Source organism: Platichthys flesus, chromosome 10, assembly GCF_949316205.1.
Source record: "Platichthys flesus chromosome 10, fPlaFle2.1, whole genome shotgun sequence".
Taxonomy (NCBI): domain Eukaryota; kingdom Metazoa; phylum Chordata; class Actinopteri; order Pleuronectiformes; family Pleuronectidae; genus Platichthys; species Platichthys flesus.
Genome location: NC_084954.1, coordinates 12671783 through 12693948, shown reverse-complemented (window position 1 = coordinate 12693948; position 22166 = coordinate 12671783). Strand labels below are relative to the sequence as shown.

The 22166-nt window shown below is 44.1% G+C and overlaps 1 protein-coding gene across 2 annotated transcripts in view; it reads right to left on the bottom strand.

Moving 5' to 3' along the window:
- tiam2a (TIAM Rac1 associated GEF 2a) overlaps positions 1-18555 on the bottom strand; it is a 74892-nt gene extending 56337 nt beyond the window's left edge. The window contains exon 1 of one of the 2 annotated variants that reach the window (XM_062397555.1): positions 18344-18555. The gene's annotated coding sequence lies outside the window, so the exon portion shown is untranslated. The remainder of the gene's footprint in view (positions 1-18343) is intronic. The other variant, XM_062397557.1, reaches the window with a different exon arrangement.
- Between the last annotated feature and the right edge of the window lie 3611 nt (positions 18556-22166).

Genomic DNA, 22166 nt, shown 5'->3' with positions numbered 1-22166 from the left:
TATGTGAAAGTTTCTAGGGGCCACAGAGGGCGAATTTGCATCTAACTCTGAGGAGAAGTTCATCAAAACAACAGGAAAATGCAATTAGAATTTTCGGAACCGCACTCAAAGTGTTGGGAGTAAGTAATATCCCAGCGGTGACAACTGGAGCCCGCCGTCTCTCTAAAAACACACGCGTGCCTCCATTTGTCTATGGTTCACATAGCTGTGGTCACACAGTCAAACTGGACCAGTTCAGAAAGCAAAACCAGAACGCAACACGGCAGCAGAGACGGACGCAGTGTGCCAGACAGCCCCAAGAGCTGCTTCCACCTCTCCCCTGTTGAGCCAGAGCAACCAAGTGAACATTATTGGTGTTCAAGGACACAGCGACTGGTGCAAATGGAAAAACAGGAGAGTGTAGCTGGAATGCTCAATGGGGTTTCCTCCTTTAGAAATCCATCTCGGTATGAAAAGCTATTCAAAGTCATGTCCATGCCACGCTGTACGAGCAGCAGTGGAATAGCCTTTCATCAGCCTTCTGCTTGACATAGAGACATCAGCTTCAGGACACAATGTGAGCAGCGTTCAACAGGGCTAAACAACATTGTTGACAACACAATGGTCCATGTAGCGCAGTCTGAGCTGCTCTCAAAGCCCTTTGTCCGGCTGAAGATGCAGGCAGCTAAAAGGCTGGTGTACAAACACACGCTCAGAGGCTGAGACAGAAAATAGGAAAAGCAAGTTGGACCACTGGGATGCATATTCATATAGAGCAGGTGGTGGGTGTAATTTCAACCAGCCAATGGTCTGACCTCTAATTAAGATCGATTAAGGCACCAACAAAATCTCCTGAGCCAAAGTAAATCCCTTTATATCCAAAAATCTGGACATTTGGCATGCATCTCAGCGTATATCCCATAAATGTCTTCAAATGATGAACTAATGCCAGACCTGATAGTGGAAGGTGAATGTAGTGCTCCACATCATGATAATGACCCATTCACAAAATATTAGAGCTCGGTTTAACTTCTTAAGCCTAAAATAAATGTCAATGTCATAGGTATTTGGTAACTATATTTTAGGAGTCATTGTAATTTTATTTATATATGTACATTTATTGACAGATATATCAGTATTGAAATTTGTTACTTATTTTCGCCATTGGGGATCGGCCCCTCAAAATCTTTATCAGTCGAGCTCTACAAAATACTTATGTCATATTCTGCCTCTGTGATGTTACTCAGGAAGTGCAGCACATGAAATTCATGAAAAAGGTATGTCAGATAATCAGTAGTATTACTCTATGTGTGTGTGTGTTGACATAGGGTACAAAGAGTTTATCAGCACAGCTTTCCTTTTGGATAATGCTCTCAAACACCGGGGATTGCCACTGCTGCTGATACTGAGCTCCAGATGAACCTGAAGACAAAAATCTGTTCCTCTAATTTGCCCCCGCAATAACAAGTTAAACCAACATATGGACGACAGTAGACAGCGAAGGGAGTCAGGTTAGGTGAGCCTCGGGGGTTGGAGCACTTCTTTTGTCTTCCTGCACCATGCAACCTCTCACTTGTCCTCATTAAGACACAGTGGTTAGCTGTTTTAATCTTTTCAAACTACATACAATGTCACACTACGCTCTCGGTTCTTTACATGGCCAATTTGGTTTCTTGGACATTTATAAATAAATCTGTTGACCAAAAGCAATTTTTGAAAAGGGAAAGAAACATGGGTTGCAGCCCTATAGTGCAGTTAACAATGCAATGACATGGACTGTTTAACTTAAAAGGATGAAATAATTAGACAATGATTCTACATGTATACAGCACATTGGCTCCAGCCTCTCAGATGAATGAATTCCAGTTGTGCTGAACTGATAGAGGAAGGTGCCATTACATTACGATTTGAATGTAAAGTACATAAACTGTCGCATTAAATCGCAGACAGGGTACTTGCAATCGCTGATGAAAATCTCTTTCTGGTCGAGTGATGCTCATGGGACCGGGGATGAGGGGAAAGAGAGTTGTGGGGAGAAGCCAGAGGGAGAAATATGAGTTTTCAGTCAGTGTGCTAATATTTCTTGTCTCCTTCCTTAACAGTGTGATAGAGCTACTCTCGTGGCTGGAGGCCGTTTATGGTTGGTGACATCGATTATGCTGCTCGCTGGGGAATGCGGTCTGCGGCAATTTGAAAACAAAACATCCATGGGAGGAAATAAATTGATCTTAATTGCTCATTGTGGTCGAGATTAGTCCCCAGCCTTATTATATAGGGGTCTGGAAATACATCAGGAAAAAAAAGGGTGTCGGGAATTAAGGGGTGTAGACTGATGGAATTCACTTGTTGGGATGCTATAAGTCAGGGTGAAAGGTCAAGTCTTTTGTTTGGTCTCCAGGCTCGACCCTCAATCCCACCCACCCTCTCAAACAACTCTAAAACTATTGTGGGGGACTCTTAATATATTATAAAACTGAACTTAAAACTAGAATAGCACTCAATGGACTGCTGACCTCAATTAAGGCACACCAGTCCCCTTATGAAACCATATTTTAATTCACTACATTGCGAGGTTTATCTGGATCTGCACCAAATTACACAAGCTCGAAAGTTGCCCTTTATCGCAATGTTACTGAAATTAAATTAAATCCTGGACTAAAATGGGTTCTTCCCTTACCAATACTGCATCCTTCTACCAAGTTCTGTGGTTATTAGTCTTCACATTATTTTTTACATTGAATTCAATTATTCCCTGACTTGGAAAATCTTAATAAGAATAATTTTTGAATCGGCTCCTTTATTCTGATCTGCACCAAAATTGAATTGATTCCTCCATAGGTCATGTCCCATTGAGTGTGAATGAAAATCTGTGGAGGTGATTTTGTGTAAACTTGCTTACAAACAAACAGACTGGGGTGGACACCTATAAAATGTCCTTGGCTGAGGTGAAGTAAAGAGTTAATTAATCTAAACAGAAAAAAATGTACTCTTACATCTGAACTGTAAAGGTTAAAAAACAAAAACTAATGGGGATGAAAACATTTTAAAAATGTCTCTGATTTTCTGTGACATTTGAATCATTCCAAAGGTTATCCCTCCTACTATCTCACCTCTATCCCTCATCCCCTGCTTCATCATCCTTCTGTCTCATACAGTGAAATCTCCATCTTCTGCCAGCCTCCCCTGCCGTCAGCTCAGTTCATCTTCTACAGATTTGGAGCTCCTGTCTGACGGGGCAGCCCACAACAGAGAGAGTCCAACACTGACTTTAAATTAACTGAGATGTGTCACAACGTGCAGACTCTAAACTAACAAAAGGAGCGGTGAAGTGTGCCTGTGTGTGTTGAGTGTCAGTGTGTGTGTGTGTGTGTGTGAGGACAATGCCTGAGGGTTTGCTCTCTGCTGACAGTAGCAGCGGATGTGGTGTAAACAGTCATCTGAGGGTTTGTTTAAAGGAGACAATGTCTCAGAACATCCTCAAGGGGGTGCCGGTATCCATCTGCTGCCTCCTTGTGTTTATGCACTGGGTGTATTTTGAGTGGCAGAGGGAGGGATAGGTTAGCATCGTCATAGAAAAAGATGGAAAGTGTATGAGCTGGAGCAAAGAGCTGGAAGACTGCAGGTACAAGTCAGCTGCTCTGCTAATTAAGCAGTTTAATGGGCATAGGAAGGTCAATTTCAGGGTTAAATCTTAGAGAGGTGAAGACGCAAACACGCACTGACACACACACACACACACACACAGAGTCAGCATGTCATTGAACTTGTTCCAGAGCTGCAGTATCACAGTGGAGCTGCTTTCATACATGCACTGAATTCCGGATATTCTCCTGAAATTATAATTTAGCATTATAAACCCCTATCTTTAAGGTGCATAGTTATAGGGAAAGTACCCGGAAGCGACAGTAAAAGTAATAGAAGGAGCTATTGGCCGTGCATACGAAACACGTGGGAACCAGATTGCCTAAAAAGCAGAATGGTCAGCTAAGAGACTCGGAGGCTGCAGGACAAACAATCTCACACCCAGCCGGAGCCAGGAAGACGGGGCAAAGCACGGCGACGGCTTCCTTGTACACAGGGGAAGGACAGATACCTAATTATCTCTCTGCCGATAAGAGATAGACAAAGAAAAGTGCCGTTGAGGTGGAGAGATGGTAAACATTAGTTGTTAACCTTCGGGAAGGTCAGTTTAAATTTTGGGTGTCATCAGTGCAAGGTTTGCAGTTGCTTTACATATTTGCACATACGAGCGCGAACGCCTGTGTGACAGAGCTGCTTTAAACTCATTTGCAAACTGTATTATCTCCACTGGAACTGGCTGTGGCTGTCATTTGTGTGCGGCGGGATAATCCGTCACACGCTGCGTGGAGCGAGCTCGAGTGATTAATACAATCACCCAGCGACTCCCTCGCTAATTACAATAGCAATGGCCACTGTAGTGGTACTGCAGCTGCCGCGAGAGAGACACACTCTGGGCTCCCTGAGGTGATCCATCAGAGATCATTGACAACCGCAGTACAATACCTGTCATAGCAAGCCAGCTGCTAGAGGTCACACACAGGATCACCAGAGGTTTCAGGAGGAAGCAATGAGTTACTGGGGATTTGGGAGCAGGTAGATGAGTCGAGTGCACGTACGGTAATCAAAGCCGCACACACATTGGAAGTGACACACACACACGCAGCATCAATCACTGGACTCAACGGGAAACCAAAATCTATCGAGGGAGCGGAAATCGATTCATCTGCGATTTGAAGAGCACCGATTGAATCTCTCAAAGGTCTCTAGTCGTGATCAGGCATAAAAAAGTCTGCGCCTTCTGATTTAAAATGACATACGGCTGGTGAGTACAGCTCTATCTGGCTAGTGGGGCCAACATGCAAGTTTGGCTTCTTCCCAGACACACACACACACACACACACACCTGCTCAGCTGGCACACACCGCTACAGCGGAGGGCCAACCCGTCTGCATCCAGATGCTCGCTGGGTTTGTATGCGAGTGTATGAGTGTGTGGCTCTAACTCACATCCATCACTGCCACAGACGTGCAGTAATCCCTCCCTGCATTCTTGAGGAGCTCTGACGCCAGGGAGGGAGTTTGCCCTTGTGCCCCCTGAGCAAACTTTTTCCGTCTGCCTAGAATAAAACTTCATTCAGAAATCTGTGTTTGTGAGCTCACGGATCACTAACATAGGGAAGCCCGAGGACAGGTTGCCCCTAAATGATATGGTAATTCAAACGTTGTCTCCCTGTGCCAATCTAGAGCATATGTTCGTGGTAAACCAGCACTCCAACTGGCAGAGTCGGTCCTTTTATGGCCCATTAAAGGCCCAAGTTAAGATTGCAGTCATGCCAAACAGAACATGAATCACTCAGCTCGCTCTGATCAAATTCATTAGCATTATTCTCTTGACCATGCTGTCAGAACGTCAGACTGATAACACCAGTGACCTGGAAGACAAAACCAATAAAAATGATAAGTCGGCAAGAAACAAATAAATGATGTATCGACTTGGCTGCGGTTATTGTTGGTGCTTGGCTCAGCCCTTTCGCCAACACTTATCCATCACACTCATGTCAATTATTGACTTAAACTGACAGGCCAAAGCCAAGATGGTGCTTTACGTCTATTATTAGGATAGGTTAGACTAGTCTGGGCCTGCCTGGTTGGCTCGCTCATCGTGATCAAAGTTAAGATCTATAACAAAGGAGCTGATGTTTAGCTCGCCATTAGAGGCAATTACCTGAGGCAATTACTGTTCGCATTAAAGCCTGTCTTTTCACATTAGCAGGACTGACAGATTGCTTTTGTTAAGTGCTCTGGACTGACGTTACCTGGTGCGAGCCCACCTCATCCGTCTTATTCTTCCTCGCTTCAAAACCGCTGATATTTAAAGAAACGCCGGAAACAAGTTAAAACGACCTAACAAACAAGCAGAATAATCCTCCTCTCTGCCAAAGAGGAGGATTACCTTTTTTTAAAGCTAATTTCTTGTTTTGCTTTTTAGGGCGGACTGATTTTTTTTTTTTTTTTCAGCTTTGAGCTTGGATCACATCACAAATGCAACAGATGACATACGTTTCCCTTCAAAATGTTATTGGATATGACGATTCACCATTGAAGCTTTAGTATTCTTGTCACGCTGCTGAGCCTCTGTTCGACGAGCATACATCCTTGTGTCTAACTCGGCTGAGTGGTGGCGGCCAGCCGACTGTAGATTGTGCGATAAAGCGGTGGAGTTGTCAGCATCAGGTTGTGGACCTACATCCGAGGTCTGTAAACACAGGATGACAGCTAAATAAACCATCCATCAGGTGAAATCAGCCCTGTTTAGATACGTCTTGCTGATATGGGGTCTAAACTAATGCATGTTTATAGATGTCCTGAAACACTCCTGTTGTCGTGTCCTTACACTCCAAATCTGCCTTAACTTAACGTAACCATCCTCTACAGTTTATAACGGCCACTGGTACTCTAAGGATGACCAAAAAACAACCAACAATCTCTGCTGAGCTGGCCGCTAATCAAAGGTGAGTACACTTCCAAAGCATTAAACGGGTTGCGAAATAAAACAAGCTTAGTGCAATCTCAAGTTTTACAGGAAGGCAGAAACAATATTGCTCCTCTTATCATTAACCAAATATTTTGTTCTTATTGCAGCTTCAGGCCCAGCTGGTTGTGATATAACAGTATCTGTGACCATATACTGTCCACAGCAAGGGAGGGAAATCTGGGCTGGGCTAGTGTCTGCTCTGCATCACGAAAGCACTGCTGATGGCTGAGGCAGCTGGTGAGGAGCCAGGAAAACAAACACACACACACACACACACACACACACACACACACACACACACACACACACACACACACACACACACACACACACACACACACACACACACACACACACACACACACACACACACACACACACACACACACACACACACACACACACACACACACACACACACACACACACACACACACACACACACACACACACACACACACACACACACACACACACACACACACACACACACACAGCGTTGACTTTCCTTCATTGCAGATAGTCTGACCAAAAAACCTTGTCCCCAACATTAACCATGACCAACTAATGCCTAACATAACCACAGTTAACATTAAACTCCTATCCTTAACCAGGACCTCAGGAATTATGTTTTGCCATTAGGCCTGGGCTTTCTCCCCATGAGGTCTACTGGTCCTGACAAGATCAGTGTTTGAGCTGGAAAAGGCACAAAGAGGCAACAAAAACCATCACACACACCATCACACACGCAGAACATGTAGTCATCACCACAGCCACCACTTTTGGTGCCTGGGGTTACTCTGCTCTAACAGAAGGCTCCATCTATCTGTAAACATATGGGGAAGCCATTATATGTAAATACAAGAGCATCACACAGACAAAGGAACAATGCACTTTCCAAAACCGCTTTTTTATTTGTGTTGATACAAGCATCCTTGGATTACTGTTAATCCTTTTTATGCATCAGACCCCAGATTTGGAAGAGTCTTTGCTGTCGTCATTCTGTTATAATAGCCAAGAAACAGCCCCACCTGGCAGAATAAAGTGACGTATGACCTAATTTTTTTGGGAAGGACACACACAGGCTCTTATTGCAGAAGGGAGCGCAATACTTACAAACAGGTTTAACACCTGCAGTGACTGAGTGTGGTCACAGAATGTCTACTTGTCTCTTTTCCAGCAGATGCTTAGTCACTGCAAAACACTTGACCTAGTTTCTGTCCAAAAACTGTGCCATAGGTTCAGATGCAATTCACTGCTTCCTGTATAGATTGTTGTATGAAAGCTGTTTGAAAAATGAAACGTGTGGGAGTGTGTGTTTAAGTGTTACGTTTGAGAATTTAACATTTGTCATTTAGAGTACGAACATATTTTGACTCTTCACACCGTGTCATAGATTGTGCGAGGCTCACTCTAAAGTGGCGAGATTTGATTTCCTCTGAATTGTCACAAGAAATTAGCTGGAAGCCGTTATCGACCTATAATCTACCACAGGTGCTCAAACAATGCACCCGAGTGGCTTTGAGCTTTAACTGGGAATGTTAAATAAACCCAACGACAAAGACTGACCTGTGCGAGGGATGAGGGGAAATACCTAAACCAGTTTCTCGAGTCACGCGAACTCAGAGGCACGTGAGCTCAAATCGACTGCGGCGGAGACAAATCCTCGCAAAACAAACTCCTTTGTCCTGCTCTGCAAAAGCCTTTTCATGAAGGAATGTGGTTCAAACAGACGTGACAACACCGAAACAAGCCAGTGTGGGCACCCAGTGGCACCTCTCCTAAACACATGGCGAGGCTCGGCTAAACGCTAGCAGCTGTGCCACATGGGCACCACTTTTACCAACATGATTAAATTAAGGCCCCTGCCAAGCTCATCATTATGCAGTCCATATAAGGGAGGCGGAAGAATGCCGATGAGGAGTCATTATGGTTTCGTCATGCACAAGGAAACAAGCCCTTTTTCCATTTACAGTTGCAGACTGTAAATCTACAAAGTATCCCATCATACAGGGTTTCTTTTGTGACTCGGGCTCGATAGGCCAGTCCTTAATTTTTATCTTGCAAAATGAATTCCTCAACCAATTGAATTACTGCTCTCAGGCAGATGTGACAACCTGGGGATGTCCCATAGGACGGGCTGGAGGATCGACGGGCAGATGCTCTGACCGGCAGAGGTCACGAAGGGTCAAGCTGTTCCATTATGAGAGGACAAGGGTGGTATTTATTCACAGCCTTCTCCTTCTAAGTAGGGACGGGCCCAGAGGGAATGGAGATGGATACTTAACCCGTGAGGCAAACTGCTCTGTACAATTCATCCACTGTTTCTGTCATTGCTGGTAGAGATACAGCTAGTGGTCCACCCACTCAAAACCCAGATATTCACCGATTATGTGACTCCTGAATGATCAAGAGAAAGCGCTGCCACCCAGGCTGGATGGTAAGTGAAAAGAATAACACCCGCTGCCAAGACTCATGCACTGTAACCCACTTTAAACAGCAATAATGACCACAGAGACATATAGTGGTTTAAACAATCTAACCTGATCCGACTTGTCTGCAGCATCTGTGAGACTGTTTTGTCTCAGATCACATCAAAGTGGCTCAAACTTTCCTCTGAAAACAGCACATAGAAGATGATTGCAAGGTTTTTCAAAAATGTTCACGCTATGCATAGATGTGTCTTGGCCTTGGTCTCCTGTGGCTAGCCAGAGTGTATTACATGGCCTGCCTGAAAAGGCCCATGCATTACGATATGGATGCTGGTAAAAGATTGGAAAAAATGACTGCAGTCATCTAGCTTGTTATAATACTTCTTGGCATAGAAAAAAAAAGCCTGCGGCGCTGCATGATAGCATGATTAGCAAAAGCAGCTGGCATGTCTACAACACATACACGCGTACAGTATAATCATTTAAGAAATATGGTCCGATTGAAAATTGGTTAAAAAAGCCAAAGAAAAACAAGTTTGAGTTGTGTTGATTTATATCTGTTAATCAAAAAATCTCAGCACATAAAGGACCCTTGATTCACAGAGTCACAGGAAAGAGTGCACTGATACATGAGACTAATAATACAGCATGACTCTGTAAGTGCAGCTCCCCGGCTCCTTGAACTGCAACAATCTTCTCAACTGTCAGGAAACACCAGTTCCTGGCGTTTCTGAACATTGTTATTATTATGTATGGCGGTACGAACCAACGCTCTGTATAATGTCGTTATTAGCATTAGAAAGAAATTCAACCACAAGTTTCCAGTGAGGCCGATTTCTCCACACGAACCGACCACAGGGCATGTCGATGGAGACGAGACCGCTCGCTCGCAAGCACACTAAATTACTACTGAGGAGCAGGACGAGAGCCTAAAGAGACAAGGGTGGGTTTTTAAAATAGCTTCAAGAAAGTACGACAGGTTATTAAAGTCATTCTTTTACAGTCTGAGTTTGTGCCAGGCAGACGCGGACATGAGGACTGAGAAAATTGGCAATCACTGGCGAAAAGTGTCATGGTGGAGCCAAGCCTGACTGCAGACACCTGAGGCAGGAAAAGCGAAATTAATCTTTCTAGAAGCATTTTGAATTGATGGAGAATATGGAATCCAGTAACACACACACACACACACACACACACACACACACACACACAGTGGATACTATCCAATCCATGTCAGTGGGTTGAGTGACACAACATCCACCACCTATTAGTCACCAGTCAGGACATGCTCCTCGGATCACTAATCTCATAAAACTGTGCATAAAGGATTTCACCCTTCAAAAGGGTAAATGATTTATAATGAATGACTTCACCGCTATACGCATTCACTTTACAACAGATTGTGGCACATGCAGGGTGAATATCAATTAGTATTATAAAAAGGGTGGTTGCTGTAGATAGAGAAGAAGAAAAAATGAAGCATCGGTGAAAGGGGCATTTTTTTCTCCTTTGATAAGCTTGCAAAAAGATTCCTGTCATGAGAGCAGATGAGCTACAGGTCAAATCTTCCACAGTGTGAAATGCCAACAGGCTGCTCACACACAGCTGCTCCATCAACATGGATGGCGAAAGGCTATGAGGTAGTTTAATGCTGTGAGACATGTCACCCTCAGCTAGAAAGAATGCAACCAGAAGAGCTACTATACAACACAGCAGTGATATTTTTGTAATATACCAACACAAAGGAGATGCACATTGTGAGTTGTGAGTCAGTCACTTCCATTTGGCCGCACAGAGGGACAGTCCAAACTGTACACGACTTGCTCTCACAACCACATCTGGAGAGATCCATCTGGAAACACCAACAGTTGAGTAAGTCAAACCAGGGAGCTTTGTGGGGTCGAGTGAGACGACCCATACTAGCTACTGTGCCTACCCTGTCATACAGTCTCAACAAGACTAGAAGACAAAATATAGTTGGGCTTGACATTGTGTTGTGATTTGGTACAATGCAAATAAAACAGAACTGAATAGAAAGAGGTGGGATCACTGTGCAGCAAGGCTCATAAAGCCTAAAGCCAAGTCACACTGCTTTACATTTTGCGGTATTCAAAATGTACTTTGATACTGCTCTACTTTGTGTGCCAACAAAACATTGACTGGCTTCCCCTAGGAATCTTCAGTTATCATAATATGGATTTTTGTAATTGAATAGTTCAAAAGACTGGGAAGTGCACTTTTTGCTTTTGATCCAATAGTAAGATGAGCAGAGTGATATGACGTATGTTTGGGTACACATGAAACTGGAGTCAGGAGATGTTAGCTTAGCTTAGCATTAACAATCAAACCATTCCTTCAAACCTATGTTGTGTTGGTCTTCCCTCTGCGTCTGAGAAGCTTTCTTGGATTGGAGGTTTAGTGCTTGGACAGAGGAACCAGGACCAGGTGCCTCATTTATAAAAAAGCATGTAGGATTTAAACTGAAATAAGTCACACTCCACCTGCATACGTGCGTACGTGGATCTGTATACGCGAACATTCAACCATAAACGGTCGATGCAAAGCAACTAATGAATATTAAATGAGCCTGCTGACCAGCGGGTTTCTACGGTGTATCATGTGATGGTAAGAAGAAGCACAACTTGCTGACAGCGACATTGAGGTGTTTGTTCCTGATGTGGGGGCAAAAAGCAACCGATTGGTTTGGTGGTCACAGCAGTTTAATAATTTAATAAAATAAATTGCACTAAGTGATACCGTGTTGCTGCTGTTACTGCAGTGAGTGAATACCACAGAGGGGACAGTGTCTGAAATAAATAAGTGCTCAGATTTAATGGTGGATGCAAAAAATAATTGTTTCATCAATAAGTTTTTTAATGATCCAAAACTGCAAGAATGATTCAATTTAGAGACAGCTGTGATTTCCCCAACCTATTAAATTAAACCAAATTATTCTATAATTAGTGCTTTAATTAGTGAAGTAAAAATTATACTGTGTGTATCAGAGGGATCCTAACCTCTACTCTGGGACATCATTAGGAAATGGAAGTTTAAAAAGGTGACCACACCGGTTCTTTTTTTTTTGTAAAATAAATTTGATTTTACACATACGCATGACAGTCTACAGTCACTACAGTCGTACTTGGTGATACAGGCGCTGTGTTATACAAGATATTATTAAAGACTATTAATCACCATAATGTAACTTTTTTGCTATTTACCCTAATTTTGTTTCATATTTCTTTTACAATTGAACAGTTATGTCGCACAAGTACAAATAACGCTGTTGGTTTTAATGATGAAGTGGATCTATAATCTTATTTAAGATCCCTTCCTCATGTCTGCATCACCACTATCCCGTCTCGAAAATGTTTGTGCGCATGGGTCGGAGTTTGTGTATAAGTGCACACATTCTCCTGTCAATTTAGTTTTTTTGTAGATCCCAACGTTTGCGTGAGAACTGGTGTACATCGCAAAATGGAGTCCGAAAGATGTGTACGCAAAGGTTATAAAGATCAGTGGTAGTCTCTTAACCTAAGCGGGTCACTTTCTTGGCTCCATCACCTTTAATAACATTAGGATTGAGCTGCAGACAATTTGCGAGTCAGCCTCTCCAATGACAGTTGAATGTCAAATACCATTAATAGCCTCTGATACCATCATGTACACACAGCAAACACGTGCCTGCTGTTTTAACCGCAGCCTGGTGACCAGCAGCCGTAAGGTTCAGAGATTCCGTCTTGTTTCATCGAGATTTAATAATCCTCTGTTACGGCTTGGAACCGGTGTCGGCTAGACTGCTAAAACTTTAAAAATGTGGCATTTATGAGAGCCTGGTGACATCTGCCATGTTACCGTTTGGGGAGAATGCTGCATTAATATTGCAGGACTTGCTCAGGTTGCAACAAACTGAGCACCAACATGCACTCTGCGTTATCTGCTTGACTTGGCATTGACCCATGGAGAAACCAGCTCCCAGTAATACTGACTTCTTGACTTTTTATAATACAGTACTCTCGTGTGCTGATAGTGAACTTATTCGATCAGAGTGATTCAGTTTGAAAAGCGGGCCGGAACCTGGACACAATCTTGTTCTACATGACTGAACCTGGTGGTACTTTTTGTAAGTGCTTCCATCATACTGTGAAAATCACACCTGCTGTGGACTGTGCTGCCAAGGTGGTATCGAGTACTAACAAGGCAGGGTGGGCAATTTGGTAAGAAAGAGTGAACCCTGTTAAACAGGTCAAGCAACAGCCAAGCAGGAAGCATGTCTTGGCGATAGTAGAGCAGAGAAAAGTAGACTCTTGAAAGCTTCTGGAAGATGGGGCAAACCCAAGTCAAGTGTAGTGGTAAATGGAAAAGGCTTGTCAATCTTTGTGCACACAATACACCAAGCGGCTTCTATTAGATTGATGGCGAGATGCATATTTCACACCATTTCCCTACTATTTCAGAGGCATAGACTGCAAAAACTGATGAAATTATGAAATGTTCTTGCAACTACTGTTTCCTTGCTCTTATCTAACATGCTTTTCAATAAGGTCCTTCACTAGCACATGCGTTTTCCTTTTGACAGCTGAGGCTTGTTGGCCGAATAAGCCTTGGACGATTATATCGCCTCGGTAAACAGGTTATTTGGATACATTTACTTCTTTGGAGAAAGCTTTAATTGAGCATGTTCATTAAGTGGATGCCAGGGTTGCCACTGACCTAAAGCAATCGGGACCCTTTCTCTGTTTACACTGGGCAAGCGCCAAATCACTGAACCAACATGACAAAAGCCTGGAGACTGAAGTGGAGAAAAGAGCTAATCTTACTCGGAGATCAAACCCACCGACTGCTGAGGCAGGGATGGGGCTGGACAGGAAGAGGAGTACTAATGAGCCTGAAAATGTCGCTCAACATAACACAAATGCATTGGCTGCCAAACACCATCCGAAGCACTTCACGTCTGTCACAAAGCCCAGGACAGGCTGCGGATAAGGTTGTATAGTGTGCACGCAGCTCACTGGAGCGAGCTACTGAGCAAGCAAAAAAAAAAGGGAAACAACATCAATATCTTATGAGACTAAAGATTTATAGCAAGTTTCGTTTTGAGATGGCTGCTAAAGATAAGACAGTGATGAATGGACGATTAGATACAGTTGGATCCATGTGTGGCCAGTAATGGATTTTTAGCACATCACAACTCTCTCTCCCATCTGCTCTTTATAACTTACTGAACTAAGATTTATCATTTACTTAGAGGATCATATTATGAACAGATATTGTACACACTTCGGTGTTGGAAAGATGGGTAAACTTATTTCAGTATGCTGATCAATCACCGCTTTGATTATTTGACATTTATTTTTGAATGTCTTAGCATCATTTGATGCCACACAAAAGAAATAACAGCGTGGGTCTCCTAACTTTCATCCAAAAACAATCTCCGATCAATACTCCACCCACTGATGGGCAGATGGGATGTGAAGGAGTAAACGTGTACCCACAGTTTTCTCCATCCATCACTTTGGCCTGTGGTACCAGCTGTGTTTGCCTTTCCAATAGAGCAAGGACTGCGAGCTAGACCTCATGGCTACTGGACCAGGGTAGGGCAAATCAATCCCAATTTCTATTGTTATAAGGATTGACCGGTGGAGGAAGGAGTGGGGGTAGTGTGTGTTGCAAAATGGATTATTTCCATTCAAAGAGCGCTGCCAATTGTCCGAAAACAATGCGGCAACACGTGCTGCCCTTTGAAGCAGGTGTCGTAAATGAAATATATAAAAAATGCATTGCACACAGGCATGATGCAATTCGATAGTTACCAGCTTGAATCCACACGCGAAGGCTCAGGCTGGATTTTATTTTATGCGCTGAAAGAATACACCTTCAGAATATAGGATCAGACGCGCTCACACTGAGTTCTCCATAGCAGGCAGATCAAGATATAGACCCATATGTGGATACCAGCGATTACTTTCTGTATCTCCTTGTCCTCTCCATGCCATTGTTCATATATTTTGATAATCAAACTACTTCATGTGTGTCCACTGCGTATAAATGACTTTGAAGTGCTTTAACGGCACCTTTTCCAGACGGAAATATTTTATGTCGCCTGAGCTCACAGGAATTACACGCACTGCTACTCAACAGCTACCATGGGGTCCTTTTGTCTCATGTACACCAATTGCCTTTTGATCTATATGACCATCAATAAAAGAATGGTAATGGGGGTGTCTTCCAGTTATTTCTTGCTGGGTTAATGAAAATCTGAATCACGTAGTGAAGTCATCTGGCACTTAAGAGCCACCTTGCTTCCTTGTTCACCTAAACCCCAATCATCTGCTAGGTAACTCTTAATCTGATACCGTTTGACACATTGTAAAAAACCCTGTCTCCATTTAATCTTCATTTTTGTGTGAGTGTGTGTGTGTGTATACCTCGTGTGGGCTATTCTCGAGCAGGGGACCCAGAAGGGGTTCAATTCAATTTAGACCTACACATTAATCTTCTCAAAAGGCAGTGGAGTTCTGGTTGTTCACAAAGAGCGTGAATGGGTGCATGGGTTCAGCTTGGTTACTCTACGTCGCTCTGCTGGGCTGGACAGTTCCTGTGAGTGCAGCAGGACAACGCATCTCGTGTTGAAGCAGATACACAAAACGCATCGGAGTGAACAAATCCCTCAAAGTGGATGGGGCTTAGTGGGTTTGTGTTGTTGTGTGTCCGACAGCTCAGTGGTTTTAAACAAAACAAGTTAAATTAAGAATAACTGAATTGTGCTGCAAAAATTGTGGAGAATTATTCTTTTCAGTTGATTCAGTAGTTTTGTTCTTTTTGTGAAAGGTGCGACTAAATGACAGAATTTGGGAATATCAGCGTTGTATTGGTAAAGGCTCACTGACCTGCACTTGGTGGCACCAGGATGGGGTCAAAACCAGCCCTGTGCCTCGCAGAGTGCGGGAGCAAATGAAAGGTCTCGGCCAAGTTGCTGTCAACACCAGCTTTTAGTCCGTCAAGCTTTTTATAGCAGACAGTCCAGACGCTGCAGGCCGCGCACTACCAGCAAACACTTCCAAAGCCAAAGATAATCTCAACCGCAGCAGTGAAAAATAGAAGCATACAAGCTACTATTATACTTGCCTGACAGGGCTGTTTTTAACTGGAATAAAAGCAGGGAGAGGGCATTTCATTATAATCTAGAGTCAGAGTGAATATGTGGCGAAGTGGAAAAAGATCAAGTTTTTTGTTGATCTGGACTTGATCCACTTCAAATCCTTTTGTCTGGAAAGATGCAGCAGTCATGTTTCCCCTGCAGCGCCTCTCTACCTAGAGACAGGCCTTCATCCCCGTGTGACAATAAGCACAGATGTTACCCCTGCATGATAAGTCACATGCACGCCACCTTATATGGAGAAAAATGTTGCCGGGGGAGAAGACGTGAAACATCGGTGTTTCTCGGCCAGTGTTCTAGCACTTGAGAAATAACGACACGGCCCGGAGAAGAGAACAAATCACTTTCTCACTCTGCAAAAGTTGTTCACACAGAGCATCAAAGGTAGATGCTAAAGTAAAGAGAGTTTTTCCACATCGGTGAGACAATTCCCCTTTTTTACTCCACAAAATTGCACACGGTCAATCAACTGTCTTCGGAACACACCGTTTCATAAAAGGGGAAGTTCCTGTGGTAATTATGTCATCGTCTGATGATTTTACCGGGCACTTCATCTTAAATTAGACGAGCGATGAGCTGAGGACTCCTGTGAAGTGACTCCATGCCACCCAGAAGGGGGGGGGGGGGGGTAGCATTACGCTTCTCTTTTGTCACTCGTAAACAACTTTGACAAGTGCCATCTCCTGCAAAATGTGCAACTCGTGGCACCGGAGGAGAGAGTGAACCAGCAAAGCGATCACATATTTTCCACTGGGAAGGAAAATTACGGACCACACTGAATCAATATCCCTCTTGGTTCAAGACAGACCCCCGTCCCAGCCCCAATGGGGAAAAACAGAATAATAAAAACATAATGTTCCCTGTGGTTGAGGATTTCGTGGCCACAAATATGTGAGCCGCAAAAGACATAGAATCCAAACAGGGCCACGGCTTCTGACCCGGCGATTTTGTTACTGAAAAAGAAAGAACCAGGGTGCACACATGAGGACAACAGCAATTATGTAAACGTACAAGTCCATTAAACAGGCAGGGGAGCTGAAACGGCTGATGAAACATAAACCAACCACACAGCATGCCCTCCCCCCTTCAGAAACATAAACAGATCACATTCTTGGGCGTCTTTCTCTCTTCGGCTAATTTTTGTTCCGAGTCGAAATTCTGCTCCCAGTGAATGATTGCTAAGAATTTATTGTGCATCCTCTTATCAAATCTGTCGTTCAATAACAGTTAATCACGTTAATGACGTCTTGACACGTCACATAACTTCAACCCCCAACAGCTGCAAGATTATGAGACAGACTCCGGCCCTCAGACAGATCAATGAGCAGGCCAGCCTCTCCAAGTCAAACATTAAGCTGAGTTTTTATTATTACAACCCTCCCCTGCAGCGTGGCAGAGGTAGCAGGGGCAACAACGCTGACACCTTCACGTGAGGGTTTCCATGACAGGAGGGCCCTCCGTGCCAAAAGGCATTCCCCGGGCCCTTCCTCCTCTGTTTGCACTGGGCGGGGCCCCTTCACTCCATGGGTCTCAGGGTCCCTTTTGTTGCTTCTGTATGTGGCCAGGGAGCCCTTCCACCCCAGCACAAGGCCCAACAATAATACAAGTGGAGGGTAAATCACATCCAAGCACAACAACAGCAGCAGAGCATGCCCCAACAGTTAGTGGAAGGGTCTTGACTCACAATCTCTACAGTTCATAAATCAGAGCAAAGAAAGGGGAGCGATGACCCTGCTGGGGGCTGCATGTTGAACATCTCCACACTCAATGAAGCCTGTGCCTTTAGTATGGAGAGTGAAAGAAAAATGACAGGACGCAATTTATTTCATTCATCATAGCAAATCAGTCCCCCCCCCCTCCCCCCCCTAAAAAAAAGATGTAATGACATATGAAAAGTGAAAATAAGCACCCAGGCTGCTAGCTTTAATTGATGATAGATCTAAGCCGGGTGGGTCCTCAGTTGAAACCCCCTTTGCGCCCCGGACCCACTGATGACAATCGCAGGTTCCCACACAGATTTACAACACACACACCGACCACCGACTACACACCGGTGGGATTCGTTCAAGCGTATGACACAAACATCCTCACAACTTTTGTCCGCCGGACCCATTGGAGGTGAACACGGGGTTTGCGTCTACGCGTAAAAGCGGACAAAGCGCGCACAGAGATGAGCGGAGTCCGCTTTGACTGGAGAACAAGTTCGCTCGCAACTTACCGGCTGACGGTTCCTTTAACGCGACGGACTCGGGCAAGTGAGCACGTGTTTCCCTCTTCACAGTCGTGGAATACAAAGAGGTCGCGTTGGGACAGAAAACGTTAAAAGAAACACGGGGACTTTGTTGGAGCGAGTAGTTCCACGGTTCCTCTCGTCTCCGGATCAAATGTTCACGGGACGAAGCGCCAAGAGGCAGCGGACTCCTCCCAGACACTGTGGGGTTAAACTCCTCCTTCCCGCGGACACTGAGGAGAAGTGAGAGGGGGGTGGAGGTGGTTGTGTATCCAGGGATTTATAATGACGTGTAGATCTAAGTATACGGTTAAACAGGTGGAGCACGTGAACCCAAACCAGGGTTCGTGGACCTGACAGAGGTCCCCTAGGGATTGGTCAAGGGTCCTGTTCATATAAAGGTCATCTATTTGTCTGCTTCATCCTAGTTAAAGGGCCACTTTCCCTCCACTGGTTTTACACTTTGCTTTCATTGCATTTTGTGTGCTTGATGCTTTTATTATTTTATTACTTTTAACAGAAAGCCTGTTTCATGAGCTGGAGATAATGGGCATTTAGGCGACAGGGGAGATGAATAAAAAAAGCCATCAGAGTGCAGTACTACAAGAAATAAAGCCATAGTATTACCAGAATAAAGTTGTAATATACCAAGAAATACAATCATAATATTAAGAAAATAGAGTAATATTATTACAAATTATCTTTTTTTTTTCTTTCTGGAAATATGACTTATTTTCTTATTGACTGAAAACTTTATTCTCATGTTTCTCATTAAATTACTACTTTTTCTTGTAGCATTGCAGTTTTCTACTCAATTCTTACTTTAATTTCATAATATTGTAATTGTATTCTCAAAATCTCATATATTTTTCTTTAATAAGGTTCCTTATACTCTGTTATAGTTAGTTATTCTAAAGACTCATACTTAGACTAGTACCTATGCAGCTTTAATTAAAAGAAGTTTTTTTCACTGTCTCTTTTGTCAGTCATCCAATTGAGAGTCGATTAAACATTTAAGACACCGAATTAGAGCAAAGACTGAAGGACACACAATTGTGATTACATGTCTACTTAACAGATGCATCCTCATGTTTGTTGTGCCATATGTTCCACGCAATCTCTTCCAGCTAAGGGCAGATGGCTTTAGCAGACACCCTTAGACATACAGGTGCGGGAAGAATAAATCAAGCTTAAGACAATATTCGGAACCTATTTATATCTATTTAAAGTTTTGTGATATTGTGTTATTCAAGCAATATAGAATATCCTTAGACAGAATAATACTTTACTCAAGATCAACAAGTGAGAATCTGTTTGTTAGACCTTGGCGTGAACAGCTTCCTGCCCTCAGGTTCCCACCCAGCTGTTTGTCTGAAGGTGAACAAGGTGAGCAGCAAACCTGTCTGTCACATGGACTGAACTGATAAGCAGACTGATGGGAACACAGACAATCACGCAGCATTCAAGATAAGACAAAGATCATTGTTATTCTCAGACCTGATGTTAAAGTGCACATTCCTCTCTTTCATTTTCTCTCTATCATTCTCTCTCATCCTCATTCCAATGCCTCTGTGCTCCCCGTTGCGACGAGAAGGCCTCCCTTTCTGCAATCTCCTTTGCGTTGCTCGTAAAAACCTTGTGTTTTTCCGTAATGTGGCGCTTTACCCAGACCCATCTACATTAATCTGCATATGGGCCTCTTTACAGCTGCTACAGTGGAGTTGGATTGGAGATGCCTATCTGCCTGCTGCCCACTGTAGCAGCAGATACTGTAATGCTCTGTTCCTTCATCACAGGCTGATCAAGATCTGTCTGCACAACGAGCAGTCTCTCGTTCCCCCTCGGCAGGTTTTCAACTCTGGTTTCAACTCCAGTTCGCCAAAGCAAATCCTCCAAATATCTAATTATGTGTCTTCAGGGGATTATGCATACGAATGAGGGCCGTGAACCATCACTGCAATTGATCCAAGGGGCAAATGTCATCAGGAGCATGAGTGACCAGCCACAGAGCCTCGCCATGTATGTAATGTGGTTTAGCGCAGCAGTCTGGAATCCTTCAAAGCCCCACTGAGGTTCTGGGTCGTCTCTGGTAGCTCCGCATGTCATTAGATATAATTGACTCTGAATGACTTACTGCCACCCGTCTTCCCGTTCTGTCCGTCTCTTGGTCTGGCAGACAACAACAGCCCTGACTGACCGGGCCTTTCCCATGAACTTGCAAAGAAAAGACTCAAGAACCAAGGAGAGCTGAAATGTCAGTCCTGCCAGTTCAATGCTCCGAAACACAACAGGGAGCAGAAAATCTGTGAGCTCAGCTTGTGTTTTTTTTTTCCTCATTTTTTGTGCTGACGCTAAACAATTATTCCACAAATGCGCACACAGATATGGACCCACACACTCGTACACACTTATCAACACCTCAGCACCTCCTCCGTCCCTTAAATGAGCCTTCTCAACACCTCTTGTCTCGCCGCGCTGACTGTCGCCGCTTTGCTCTGCCATTATGGCCACTCTAACAGGGTCGTCATAGCAATCGTGTGCATGTGTGAGAGTGTGGGGATTGCTGTATGTGAGAGAAGAGGAGGGATTCAGCAGATCCCCCCGCTAAGCCTTTTTTCTCACCCTTCTTACTGCCACCCATTGTACGATGTGATCCAGCCATCATTACCACTGTATTAGGTTCTGAGCTGCCTGCCCAGTGTCCACATGGAATCATCCCGCTCAACTGTCATGTAGACTGTAATGGCTCACTGCAGCTGGGAGAAAATTGTGATATACAGTCGTTTGGAAGGGCCCGCGGGCCGGTGGGGCAGGTCCTCTGCGGTTGTCTGCAGGGGAAGATGGGCTCGCACGTGACGGCGTCCGGTGAATACAATGACAGAGTTGTCTTAAGGTGTGTGTGTGTGTGTGTGCATGTGTGAGACAGACAGAGGGAGGGCTATAATCAGACACTCATGCCACACCCTGAAACAACTCCTTTCTTGTTTCTAAATACAGCCACCAACATTAAAGCGTCCACCACCACTACGAGGTGACTGCGGCAGCTTCCCACTATAGACAAAGGAAATCTTTACTCAGGGAAAGGCAGTGGAAGGGCACGGGTGATGATAAGGTGCTGTAAGAAATAAAGAGGCTATTTTAGAAAAGCTTTTAACTGAATACGACAGGTCTGATCCAAGTGATAGCCCGCCCGCTCTTAAGGGTTGAACTAACGAGAAATCAATGATGACAACGATTGAACTGTGTGTCACAGCGGCCAACCTCTCGTGCCAGTTATATTCAGTACTTTGGATAGTACGGGGACTGGAAAGCCAGAGGTCATTACATATGAGTTGATTAGCATTAAATGAAAAAGTCAGTCCCTTTAATGTGATTCTGTAGAAAAGCTTTTTAAATGAATTCCTCGAGCTATGAAAATGACTCGAAAGAGACGTCAACGACATCGTCGTGTAATGAAATAAATCCAGCGGTAGGAGCTGAAAGTGATGGCTGATCGAGCCGATTGATTCCTGATAGAGCAGCTGTCTGCGCCTAGCCTGGATGCCAGATGAACTTAGCTCCGCCCACAACATTTGAGGTCGGGAAGTTCGGTCTGGAGTCGCTCCGATGGGGAGAAATTATGCCCGGTTCGAAATCACCCGGACCAATCAGATTGTCAGGGCGGGCTTTATACGATGATGGACAGATGATCAACGGTAATGTAATCAACCACGTCATCGCCGGCGCTGGGCTGTTCACACCGGACACTGAAGCGATGCTGAACCCCCGGGCAGCGCTAATAATATCACCCGTTGATCCAGTAGATTAAAGG